This window comes from Drosophila persimilis, unplaced genomic scaffold (assembly GCF_003286085.1).
Source record: "Drosophila persimilis strain 14011-0111.01,24,50 unplaced genomic scaffold, DperRS2 tig00001687-arrow-arrow-pilon, whole genome shotgun sequence".
In the NCBI taxonomy this organism is placed as follows: Eukaryota; Metazoa; Arthropoda; class Insecta; order Diptera; family Drosophilidae; genus Drosophila; species Drosophila persimilis.
The window spans coordinates 36,442-45,764 of record NW_020825553.1 but is presented as its reverse complement, the minus strand read 5'-3'; the positions used below and the strand labels follow the sequence as shown (position 1 = coordinate 45,764).

The window sequence follows — 9,323 nt, the reverse complement described above, 5'->3', positions numbered from 1 at the left end:
TTATAATGAAAAATTATTAATTTATTTCATATTGTTAAAGTTATTTTATTTGTAAGACAGCAGAATATCAGTATACAGAATTATACGTGCTTCCGAGTAACATACGCAAGAGAGAGACACCGAAAAGGGAACATCGATATACAGAACATCGATATGAGAACATCGATATGCAGCAGGGCACATGCGCAGTGTTGTTACAGATCAATATTTAATTATCGTGGCGGTCACTTTGAACACTCCTCCTCAACACAACGCATGTTTACAAACTTTAAATATACTTAACTAATATTCAATAACATGTCAAGCACTTATAAACGATCTTTTAAACCAAATGCGAATACAAATTTATGGCGCTTAACCTTGGCTAAGTTCTTTGTGAGGACATCTGCTATCATCTCATCGGTTGGCAGATATGCAATGTTGACTTCACCTCTCTTGAGAACCTCTCGAATATGATGTATCTTGACGTCGATGTGCTTTGTACGTGCATGAAACATGGGGTTTCTAGCAAGCTGCTGTGCTCCAATGTTGTCGCCGTACATCTGAATAGCTGACTCCTTGGATATCAGCTTTAAGTCAATCAGTAGGCTGCGAAAGTATATCGCCTCTTTTGCTGCAGATGATAAGGCTATGTACTCTGCCTCCGTGGAACTGAGGGCAACCGTCGATTGCTTTCTTGACTCCCAAGAAACCGCTCCTCCTGCCAACATGCATACATAGCCAGTGAATGACTTTCGGTTCGTCATATCACTTGCCCAATCTGCATCAACAAAACACTCAATTGCCTTTCCTTGCTTTGTGTAGCATATCTCCCAGTCGATAGTTTTTGCCAAATATCGAAGGATGTGCTTGGCTGCCGCTTCATGCTCGGAATGAGGATCCTTGTTACGTTGTGCTAATTTGTTCACCGAATGCGCAATGTCTGGACGAGTCATAACAGCAAGATAAGATAACTCTCCAATTAGCTTTTGGAACGATGTGATGTCGACCCTGCGGCAATCCTCTTTGTTGCATGCCACCTGGTAACCAGCTTCAAGAGGCGTGGACGTCTGTCGACAATCTTTCAAATTGTACTGTTCGAGCAACTCTCTAATATATTTCCGTTGGCTGATTGAAATCGCACCCGTACTGCCTTCACGTTTCACCTCAATACCTAAAAAGTATTGCATAGGCCCGATGTCAACCACATCAAATTCTGCTGCGATCTTTATCTTGATATCAGATATATCATCTAGGTCCTTACACGCCAAAATAATGTCATCTACGTAGACAGCTATTAGACACATATTTTTACCTGGCTTACGATACAGACAGGGTTCGTTGACAGTCGGTATAAAACCAATGCGTCTCAGCGTTGCATCCAACGTAGAGTTCCACACTCTTCCTGATTGTTTTAGGCCATATATACTTTTGTGAAGCCTCAAAACGTGATTTGGGTGAACTTCGCTGATGAAGCCCTCAGGTTGTCTCATAAAAACCTCATCTTCCAATTCGCCGTTGAGATACGCCGTGACAACATCCATTTGATGTAGGTGGAGACCATGTTCGACTGCAAGTGCAATTATCAACCTGATAGTTGCGTGGCGTACAACTGGTGCAAATGTTTCCTTGTAGTCGATCCCGTAGCGTTGGCTACAACCTTTCGCCACCAGACGTGATTTGAGCCTGTTCACGCTTCCATCCGGATTGGACTTAACTGCGTAAACCCATCTGCATCCAATGGACTTTTTCCCGCTAGGCAATTTAGTAAGCGACCACGTGCCGTTCTTCACGAGAGATTCGTACTCGTCCTTCATTGATGCTTTCCATATCTCGCCTTCAGTAGACCGTTCAGCTTGTGCGTAGTTTTGTGGAACTTGTACGTCTGCTGCCAGTATCGCATTGAGCATATGATACTGCTTCCTTGGTCGTCCTGGTTTGCCCGTCCGTACTATGGTTGGGCGTCCTGGTCCTCTTATTGGTTCTGGAATTACAAGAATGTCATTACTAGACCTAATCTCCTCCTGATTTTCTGGCTCATTTTCTGGATCTTTAAATTGCTCGCTATCCATTTCGTGTTCAGCGTTCTGGTTTTGTTGAACCTCAATTGATGATATGTCATTGGAACATGATGCATCTAGTTTGCCCCCTTCAGGTTCTACAAAAATGACATCCCTACTCTCTACGAGTTTCCTGGTTTCTTTACTGACCAAACGGTATGCTTTGGCCGTATCCGAGTAGCCCACCATTATATACTCTAAGCCTTTCTGTGCGAACTTTGATTTCTTTGTTTTATCTAGAGCTATCGCTACTGAGCCAAAAACTCTTAAATGCGATACCACTGGCTTTCGACCTGTCCATATTTCAAAAGGTGTCACCCCGCTCAAGCAGCTGCTTGCCACTCTATTTCGCAAATACGTGGCAGTTCGAATCGCTTCTGCCCAATAGCATTCACTCAACCCAGCATGCAGCAGCATACTTCTTGCCATTTCTACCAATGTTCTGTTGGCCCTTTCTGCAACTCCGTTTTGTTGAGGTGTATATGGCACTGTTAAGTTTCGCTTTATTCCATTTTGGTTTAGGTAATTGTCAAAAACGCTTGATATGTATTCTCGGCCATTGTCGCTTTGTAAAACCTTGACTTTTCTCCCAGTTTGGCACTCAACTTGACTCTTAAATTCTTTAAAAGCCTCGAAAACCTGATCTTTGGTTTTTAGGAAACTTACTGATACATATCTTGAACAATCATCAATAAATGTGGCGAAATATCGATTGCCTCCCATTGACTGCTTTTGCATTGGACCGCATACATCAGTATGTATTAAGTCTAGAACGCCCTTGGACCTGTTTGTGCTCGATTGAAATGGTTGCACGCAAATTTTACTTTTTGCGCATGTTGCACACACTTGTTTTGGCTTGTATATGCCCTTGAGACCTATTACCATCTCCTTGTTAACCATTTCCTTTAATGCGTCAAAATGTACATGTCCGAACCTATTGTGCCATTTGAATGCATCTGCCTCAACATTTACAATGTTCATACACTTTTCCTGATTGTCCTGAACCATAAACAATCCATTTTCCAGATGTGCCTTTATAACTATTTTTCCGTTTTCAAAAATCATCGCTTGATTTTTCTCAAACACAACTTTTTTTCCATGTTTTAATAGTTTTGTGACCGATATAAAATTGTACTGCAAATCTGGTACCAAGATAACATTTTCCATCGTAACGGATCTATCACCGAACTTTACTTGAACAGTTCCATGCCCTTCAGCAATAAGTGATTTACCGCCGGCTAAAAATACTTTTTGATTATCTTCCGTGAACGACACAAAGCGTTCCTTGTCACAACATAGATGCGCCGTTGCGCCACTGTCTATGCACCATGCATTTAACATCTGGTCATTCGGCTTAGCTAAACTTAGGATTGGTACATATTTTTCTGGTTCCACTTTGTCATATTCGGTTACGCAAAGCATTGTACCCAATCTTTCCCCGCTTTTACTGTTTGCGCCCTTGTTGTTTGCTTCTTCCTGCTTGCTTTTAGCACGGCATTCCGATTTAAAATGGCCTTCCTTTCCGCACTTAAAACACTTTTTGCCCTTCTTAAAGTTTTTCTTAAAATTGTTGTTGTCATAACTGACGTGTAGTTCCGCGCTACTTGTAATTTCCTTGCTAATGCTATCTTCCTGCCTATTCGCTTCTTCAGAAATTTTTATTTTTAGCATGCTCAAGCTCGGCAAATCATCTCGCGTCTCAATCGCAACAACAAAACTTTCATACGATTTAGGCAAACCATTTAGCAACACAACTGATAAGATCTTTTCATCAACCTTTATGTTGACCTCTGCTAAAGCCTCGTGTACCACCTGGAATTTCCGCAAATATTCCTGTGCACTTATACCATCCGACATTTTTAACGTCAACAATTGTTTAATTAAAAACACTACCCTTGCTGGTCCGCTTGGCCTGTGAATTTTATTTAGCTTTTGCCATGCCTGTGACGACGATACACAATTTTTAATATTGTTTAGTTGGGTCGATTTAACACAAAGTAAAATTGACGCCAACGCCTTTTGATCCTTTAGTTCAAAAGCTGCACGTTGCTCACTTGTTGCACTTTCACTAAGCTCAATTTTACCACTGACGATTGGCCACAAATCATTTTGTATGAGAACACTTCTCATCAAAACTTCCCATGTGCTATAATTGTTTTCGTCCAGTTTCTCAATATTGAAATTCATATTTCCACTCATTTTTTATACTTATTGTCCCACAGTGCAAAATTTGTAATGCACAAAGCAACTACGACGACAATACTGTTGTCCGTGTCTTTCTTTTGTTTTTTTTTTTTTTCGTTTTCTTTTAAGTATCCCTCCGAGTTGCTATTTACACACACACACTCGCGATTTTCTATGCCTTGGTATACACACTTTTGGGTATACACACTCGCCGTTTTGTGCGGCTTGGCATACGCACTTTTTGGTATACACACTTGAGTCTCCGTTCGCTTTTGTGTTTCTTGATCCGTTGGGACTGCTTTATTTTGGACTTTAAACCACGGCAACGGTCCGATTCGCTGCAAAATTCTAATCAAAAAACACAATGCGAATCTCCGTTGAATTTGTTCAACTTGTTCTTTTGCCTTTCTATGTACACACATAACCCCAATGAGTCTATGCCATTTTTTTTAGCACTGCTTTTCACTAAGCACCAAACAATGTTTATTGTTTCTCACTGTTTCTGTTTTATACTGTTTCTGGGTGAATTGGTGTCTGGGCCCATAACCTGTTAAAGTTATTTTATTTGTAAGACAGCAGAATATCAGTATACAGAATTATATGTGCTTCCGAGTAACATACGCAAGAGAGAGACACCGAAAAGGGAACATCGATATACAGAACATCGATATGAGAACATCGATATGCAGCAGGGCACATGCGCAGTGTTGTTACAGATCAATATTTAATTATCGTGGCGGTCACTTTGAACACATATGATATGGGGAATATACTTAGCCGGCAATGTCTGTGTATTTTATATGAATATATATATATTTCTTAATATATATGAATAATTTTGAAGTGATAGTATTGTATTTTTTATTAAAATACGAAAAGAAACTATTGTTAAGAGGTACTCTCAAGTAAAAATACCCGATTTGCGGAAAGCGTGGCAGAAAACCTATATAGGGAGTGGTAGTCTCGTGCATGGTATATTTCATATGAAAATTTTATAATGAAAAATTATTAATTTATTTCATATGATATGGGGAATATACTTAGCCGGCAATGTCTGTGTATTTTATATGAATATATATATATTTCTTAATATATATGAATAATTTTGAAGTGATAGTATTGTATTTTTTATTAAAATACGAAAAGAAACTATTGTTAAGAGGCACTCTCAAGTAAAAATACCCGATTTGCGGAAAGCGTGGCAGAAAACCTCTATAGGGAGTGGTAGTCTCGTGCATGGTATATTTCATATGAAAATTTTATAATGAAAAATTATTAATTTATTTCATATGATATGGGGAATATACTTAGCCGGCAATGTCTGTGTATTTTATATGAATATATATATATTTCTTAATATATATGAATAATTTTGAAGTGATAGTATTGTATTTTTTATTAAAATACGAAAAGAAACTATTGTTAAGAGGCACTCTAAAGCAAAAATACCCGATTTGCGGAAAGCGTGGCAGAAAACCTATACATGATGGACAGTTGATGTCCATCGGTATTGTATACAATATTTGGTACAGTATTGTATATAATATTATTATATGTTGTCATTATACTCAAAGTAGTGTTTAATAGGAGATATTTGTTTTCAAATTGATCTTAATAAAGATAATATAGTGAAACTAACCAAGATATATACTATTTAGTATATATCATTTCTGTTTCGAATTATTATCGTGAATTTTTGGAAATGGTCTTATATGATTAAATATTGTATGAGTGCCATTTCAACAATGTACCAGCATATATAATCAAAGCGATTTATATGCAAATTCAAATATTGCCAAAATATATAAATTCCATTCCACATGAACTCATGTGTTTGGTTTTATTTAATGTATATCACAAAAAACGCATACGAAATTGGATAAATTTTAAATTTGTTGTCAAAATACATAGTTTAAACACAATTAATATTGGTTTAAGCCTATATACGTGTGATAATATATTAAGTGCAAATAAAAAGATATTTTTGAACGAAAAAAAAATGTATATAATAAAATATATATATTTATATAGAGAAAAATGGCGAATGTGAATGCTATATAAAAATGGCCACAATCGTTTAACAAATTCTCATAAACTGTTGATAAAAAATAATTATTTATTTTTTTTTTTTATTCAAAAGTATTATTGAGTTGTCACATATTTACATATGTGAGCGTATGCGCACGAAACGAAAACATTATTCTGGTTGATCCTGCCAGTAGTTATATGCTTGTCTCAAAGATTAAGCCATGCATGTCTAAGTACACACGAATTAAAAGTGAAACCGCAAAAGGCTCATTATATCAGTTATGGTTCCTTAGATCGTTAACAGTTACTTGGATAACTGTGGTAATTCTAGAGCTAATACATGCAATTAAAACACGGACCTTATGGGACGTGTGCTTTTATTAGGCTAAAACCAAGCGATCGTAAGATCGTTACATTGGTTGAACTCTAGATAACATGCAGATCGTATGGTCTTGTACCGACGACAGATCTTTCAAATGTCTGCCCTATCAACTTTTGATGGTAGTATCTAGGACTACCATGGTTGCAACGGATAACGGGGAATCAGGGTTCGATTCCGGAGAGGGAGCCTGAGAAACGGCTACCACATCTAAGGAAGGCAGCAGGCGCGTAAATTACCCACTCCCAGCTCGGGGAGGTAGTGACGAAAAATAACAATACAGGACTCATATCCGAGGCCCTGTAATTGGAATGAGTACACTTTAAATCCTTTAACAAGGACCAATTGGAGGGCAAGTCTGGTGCCAGCAGCCGCGGTAATTCCAGCTCCAATAGCGTATATTAAAGTTGTTGCGGTTAAAACGTTCGTAGTTGAACTTGTGCTTCATACGGGTAGTACAACTTACAATTGTGGTTAGTACTATACCTTTATGTATGTAAGCGTATTACCGGTGGAGTTCTTATATATAATTAAGTACTTGTATTTTTTTATATATTCCTCCTATTTAAAAACCTGCATTAGTGCTCTTCATCGAGTGTTATTGTGGGCCGGTACAATTACTTTGAACAAATTAGAGTGCTTAAAGCAGGCTTCAAATGCCTGAATATTCTGTGCATGGGATAATGAAATAAGACCTCTGTTCTGCTTTCATTGGTTTTCAGATCAAGAGGTAATGATTAATAGAAGCAGTTTGGGGGCATTAGTATTACGACGCGAGAGGTGAAGTTCTTGGACCGTCGTAAGACTAACTTAAGCGAAAGCATTTGCCAAAGATGTTTTCATTAATCAAGAACGAAAGTTAGAGGTTCGAAGGCGATCAGATACCGCCCTAGTTCTAACCATAAACGATGCCAGCTAGCAATTGGGTGTAGCTACTTTTATGGCTCTCTCAGTCGCTTCCCGGGAAACCAAAGCTTTTGGGCTCCGGGGGAAGTATGGTTGCAAAGCTGAAACTTAAAGGAATTGACGGAAGGGCACCACCAGGAGTGGAGCCTGCGGCTTAATTTGACTCAACACGGGAAAACTTACCAGGTCCGAACATAAGTGTGTAAGACAGATTGATAGCTCTTTCTCGAATCTATGGGTGGTGGTGCATGGCCGTTCTTAGTTCGTGGAGTGATTTGTCTGGTTAATTCCGATAACGAACGAGACTCAAATATATTAAATAGATATCTTCAGGATTATGGTGTTGAAGCTTATATAGCCTTCATTCATGGTGGCAGTAAAATGTTTATTGTGTTTGAATGTGTTTATATAAGTGGAGCCGTACCTGTTGGTTTGTCCCATTATAAGGACACTAGCTTCTTAAATGGACAAATTGCGTCTAGCAATAATGAGATTGAGCAATAACAGGTCTGTGATGCCCTTAGATGTCCTGGGCTGCACGCGCGCTACAATGAGTGTATCAACGTGTATTTCCTAGACCGAGAGGTCCGGGTAAACCGCTGAACCACTTTCATGCTTGGGATTGTGAACTGAAACTGTTCACATGAACTTGGAATTCCCAGTAAGTGTGAGTCATTAACTCGCATTGATTACGTCCCTGCCCTTTGTACACACCGCCCGTCGCTACTACCGATTGAATTATTTAGTGAGGTCTCCGGACGTGATCACTGTGACGCCTTGCGTGTTACGGTTGTTTCGCAAAAGTTGACCGAACTTGATTATTTAGAGGAAGTAAAAGTCGTAACAAGGTTTCCGTAGGTGAACCTGCGGAAGGATCATTATTGTATGTTTCTACCGTTAACAAAAATATATATATATTGCCAATTTACCAAACAAAATATGTTTTTATAAAATCATAATTGTAAAATAAAATATATTCAGTTGTATATATTATATGTTTATATTAATTATATTGCCAATATACTCATTTAGTAGTAGCTATACATATAACATTGTGTTCTATGTGTGTAGCAATTAATATATAAATACATATTGATGATATTATTACAATAATATTGATTTATAAAATCTGTGTGCATATGTACCATAGTATGCACGCGTTGCGAATATGTATTGTCCATCATAGCTATGGGCATACATTGGTTAATGCAACAGCCTAAAAAGTACAATGTTGTACCTGATTTCAGGTTAATACTTTTATATAAATTGATAATTATCAAACAAGCCAAAATACATATTATATTATTTAAAAATATGGTAATATATCGCTTATATAAAACTAAGACATTTCGCAACATTCTTTTAGGATAAAACTAAAATTTATTGAAGGAATTGATATATGCCAGTAAAATGGTGTATTTTTAATTTCTTTCAATAAAGACATATCTGACAAATAAATGAATAAACAAATTTTAATCACTCTAAGCGGTGGATCACTCGGCTCATGGGTCGATGAAGAACGCAGCAAACTGTGCGTCATCGTGTGAACTGCAGGACACATGAACATCGACATTTTGAACGCATATCGCAGTCCATGCTGTTTGGTACTTTAATTAATTTTATAGTGCTGCTTGGACTACATATGGTTGAGGGTTGTAAGACTATGCTAAATAAGTTGTTTAAAAATTTTACGAAATTTTTAAGCATATTGTATATTATTGGATATATATATATATATATTCATAATATTGATATTAAATGGAAACGCATTATCTCTCATTGTTGTA

The 9,323-nt window shown here is 37.5% G+C and overlaps 2 non-coding genes across 2 annotated transcripts; both read left to right on the top strand.

Annotated features, from left to right (window-relative positions):
• The first annotated feature begins 6,422 nt into the window (after positions 1–6,422).
• On the top strand, positions 6,423–8,417 carry LOC113567095. The gene has a single exon (XR_003409348.1). It is a non-coding gene; the product is annotated as a small subunit ribosomal RNA (ribosomal RNA).
• Positions 8,418–9,013: 596 nt separating this feature from the next.
• On the top strand, positions 9,014–9,192 carry LOC113567093. Its single transcript, XR_003409346.1, has one exon. It is a non-coding gene; the product is annotated as a 5.8S ribosomal RNA (ribosomal RNA).
• Positions 9,193–9,323: the final 131 nt, after the last annotated feature.